Source organism: Echinops telfairi, unplaced genomic scaffold, assembly GCF_000313985.2.
Source record: "Echinops telfairi isolate 266 unplaced genomic scaffold, ASM31398v2 ScPeMD7_443;HRSCAF=831, whole genome shotgun sequence".
Lineage (NCBI taxonomy): Eukaryota > Metazoa > Chordata > Mammalia > Afrosoricida > Tenrecidae > Echinops > Echinops telfairi.
Window position 1 is genome coordinate 45949852 of NW_022104341.1, and position 4480 is coordinate 45954331.

Genomic DNA, 4480 nt, shown 5'->3' on the forward strand with positions numbered 1-4480 from the left:
GGTTTTTTGATTTACAAATATGCTATTATTGTCCATAGCAGAAATAAGAGTTTCAAAAGGAAAAGTTATTTTTAGTTAGTAGAGATGGTACTAATTAAGAGAAGAAGGACTTTGAGAATCACAAGGTCAATCCTAGAGGATGCAGTCATATTGGCAAGGGGAACCACATGATTCTGATGATCCTACTTCCATGAGCCTGGGATGGGGATGGCAGAGAAAGTGGACTGGAGCACAGTTGCAAAAGGAGCTTGGAAGAAGCCCACTGACAGGAACCACAGGAAGTCCATGTGGATATGGACTTTAATATAGATTCCATATCGAAAGATCATTGATTGCTTGTGGAAGAAGCCTTATCAATGCTCGACAGAACATCCACCAGCATTCTTGAAGGCATTTCCCAACCTGGGATAGAAAACACACTAGTCCTATTGTTCTTGCTGCTTGGTGGGGCCTTGTTAGCAAGTTTCCTCTCCTCCCATTATTAATGCTGGTCCATCAGATAGTAGGTATTCCCGAACCCCGTCTCTGAACTCTCTCAAGGAATATACAAAAATTTTAAACTATTTGGGACAAGTTCCCTTAATCAAATAATGAATATATTTGATGTTGATAGGCTTGGTCGCAGTGTGAAGGAAACATGGCTTTCTTTGATGGGGCATGCTGCCCCCATTGTATAAGGAGTATCTCACTGTTCTATTTTGCTTGGAAGTAAAGCTTCAATTGTTTCTATATAATCTATCTGTATCTTTAGGCGCTCTTTCTATGTTTTATCTTTCCAGCGAGGCTGCAGTGAAAGAGCACCATGTTCAACTTTCAACAATAGTTGGAAAGGTGTTTCCATTTCTTTCTGTCCCTTCAGGGCTAAAACCTGGACTCCACGCACCAATGTGAAACCCTCACCTCTGGTGATAATAATCAAGAAAATATTTTCAAGCAGAAATTTCAATTCTGATAATCCTGATAACACATTTAATTTAATTTAATCAAATTCATCAAGCATTACTGAATGCTAACTCTAAATCAAACACTATGCAAGGTACTAGTGATGCAAAGTTGACGAAGACATTGTTACAGGTGCTCATAGCCTGGGTACATGCTTAGACCAGTACAAGTGCTGAAAGATATTGCTGCTCGTATAATTTATGTCTGGTATGAATATGGGAAAACTGGGAGACATGTAAATACCCAATTAATGAGCTTGACTTTTTTTTTTTCTTTTTTGGCTTCAAAGTATCACTGACTCAATAGGGAGAGTAGCACCACTCTTAATGAGGTCAAACTTGGTATTATAGTGGTCTGCCACTTCCAGCCTCTCTTTTTACCTATCCCTTGCTTTTAGTGCTGGACTTTCTCAAGTCTGAAACTTCCCCACTTCTTCAACCCCCTCAATGCCCCATTTCCCTGGCTCCAGGACAGGTTCCTGTCTGTTCCCAAAGCTGAATTCTTATTAGTTCCGTTGTTCCCAGTTAGCAATCAGGGACAGCTGCTTGAGGGCGGCTGAGTGGGTAGCTGGAGGCTCTCCAGCTCCGTTTGGATTATGCTAATAATTTAGAAGTTTTTGTTTCTTTCATTTGTTTCCCATTCTGGAGAGTGTGTGCATGTGGTGGGCTGGGGTGTGGGAAATCTGTCTGCTGATTGGGATAGAAAGGTAGCAGGTGGACGAGGCTAAAAAGAAGAGCCTGGGTGCATCTCTCCTGCCACCTGTTAGACCAGTGGTTCTCCACCTTCCCAATGCGGTGACCCTGTAATACAGTTCCGCATGTTGTGGTGACCCCCAACCGTAAAGTTATTTTGTTGCTACTTCATAACTGTCATTTTGCTACTGTTAAGAATCGGGCGACCCCTGTGAAAGGGTCACTTAACCCCATAGGGGTTGCAACCCACAGGTTGAGAACCACTGTGTTAGACGAAGAAATTCAGTTCCTTTATCTTTCTTGCTTTGTCTCCACCGTCTGCCAAACTATATTAGTCAGCTCTCTTTGGTTACAAGTCACTGGAACTAACTTGACCTTACTGAAGTGAAAAGGACATTTATCTTGAAGATATAGCTATCTTTCCCAGAGCCCTAGGACAGAAATACAACGGGATCTCAGGAAGTTTCTAGAATGGACACTTGGAGACCTCTGGGTCTCTCTATTTGATTCTTTTCTTTCTGCTCTCTGATTCTCATGGCTCACTCCTCTCCCTCTGAGCTGATGAGCACACAGGAAATGGGTAATTACCAGAGTCAGGGCTTTAACTCACAGATTCTGAAAGCAATAGTACTTGTGTTATTGTTGAAAGTTTACATAGGAAGTTAGGTTTACCCTTTGACAATTTCCCACAAAATGATAAATGAATCACTTGCGTTTGCCACGTTGTGTCATCAATCTCATTATTGTGTTCTTGTTATTTTCCCACCTTCCTGAACACATGTTCTCACCTCTCTTTTGGATTGTGTGTTGAATTTTTGGATCCATAAGATGTTTTTAGTAGAATATCAATCTAACAGTGATATCATTTATTTTATATTCCATTCTGATTTTCTATTAAAAATTGACCTCAAGAGAGAGTTCTGGTCCAAGGTCCAAATGACATCCTGGGAAATAGCCTGTGGTGGGCTTCTGGTTTCAATGTCCCAGTTAGTCTTACCATTTTTAAGGATTTAAATTTTGTTTTACATTTTTATCCTATTCACACCAGGTGGTCTACTATTTACCCACATTATAATGTTATCATAAACTCAGTTTCCTTGTCTGCTAATACCAATAAGAAACAGCCACTTTATTAATTAATCCAAAGACTCATTAAAAACCTACAATGTGCCTAGCATTCTTTTGCGCTCATGATGGCCTAGGCTTTGTGAGTGCACTTGTGTGTGTGTGTGTTTTAATTATCATGATATATATTATTTTAACTATCATGAAATATTTTAGACCCCAAAAGAACTACCCATGATCAATTTAAGAAATGCCATAGATTCATGCCATTTGAACTGTTAACACCTTCCTGAATACACGCTCTCCCTTTTCCCAGCAGTTACCATTTCCCTGAGTTTGGCGTCTGTCATTACTTGCATTTCTTTATATAGCTACTATATTTTCATCTAAGGAAAAAGGTCACCAAAAATGAAATAGAACACATAAAGATTTGTATCATGGGTGTTAGTGAGCTGAAATGAATTGGTCTTGGCCATTTTTAATCAGAATTGTATAAACATGTTATGACAAGTTGAGGAAGAATGACATCACATTCATCTTCAAAAACAACATTCCAAGAGCTACTGTGTGCTACAATGTAATTTGTGATGCACCTATAAGGACGTCTGTAAGACTGCCACTTTGAGGACTAAGGTGTACCTGACTCCAGGCAGGCTATTTTCCATTGCCTCACATACATGCAAGAGTTAAACAATTAATAAGGAAAGCCGAAGAAGAATAAATGCAATTGAATTACAGTTAGAGACAAGAGTATTGAAAGTACCATGGACTGCCAAAAGGAGAAACTAATTTGCCCTGGACAAATACAGCCAGAATATTCCTTAAGAGCAAGAATGATATTCCATCCAATGTGCTTTGGGGATGTTTTCGGGAGAGACCAATGCTCAGAAAGGGATATCATATTTGGTAAAGTAAAGGGGTAGCAAAAAATGAAGAAAACTCTCCACGAGGTAGGTTGAGATAGTGCCTGCAACACTTTGTTCAACCATAGAAGCACTTGTAAGGATGGCGCTGGATCAAGCAGTGTTTGATTCTGTGGGGCCACTGTGAGTGAGAACCAACCTGAAGGTAGTTCACACCAAGGAAGACTCGTTAATAAGACTATTATTCTAAAAAAAAAAAAAAAAAAAGACTATTATTCCAATTTGGGTCCCAGCCATTAAAGTGAAGGATAAAGAAATTGATGAATTTTATCAAGTTCTTCAGTGTCAAGCTGACCAAATTGACAATCAAGATGCATTGATAGTTACTGGTAATTGGACTACAAAAGTCAGAAACAAAGAGGACGAATCAGCAGTTGCAAAATATGACATGAAAAAGCTACTGTATGAAAACATTCCTGGGGTGAGTACCAGGTAATATGGCAGGGAGCAGACCAAATACAGGGATACACATGGTAGACAACTAAAAAGGAGGTGGGGGAAAGGAACAAAATAATAATAATAATAATAAAGAAATGGGTGGTGGGGGCACAGGGCACTAACCCACCCAAGAGGAGGGGATTGTTAACATCTCCACAGGGAAAGAGACCAGACTTCAACCCAGTGCTCCAAGAGGTGAATGCAATGTGCCGGTGCGGAGTAGGGAACCAGTGAAGAGGTCTGGGTGGCCGGCCCCAATCTCAACTACTAAGGACACCTCCCCCTCCCCCCAGAAGAATTTATTTCAAAGGAGGACATTGAATCTGCAGCTCCGGGAGAAGGACATAGCTGATCAGAGCACACAGGAGCAGATGAAGGGGGAGGAGGAGAGAGTGGAGCACATCCTGGCCCAACAGGCCA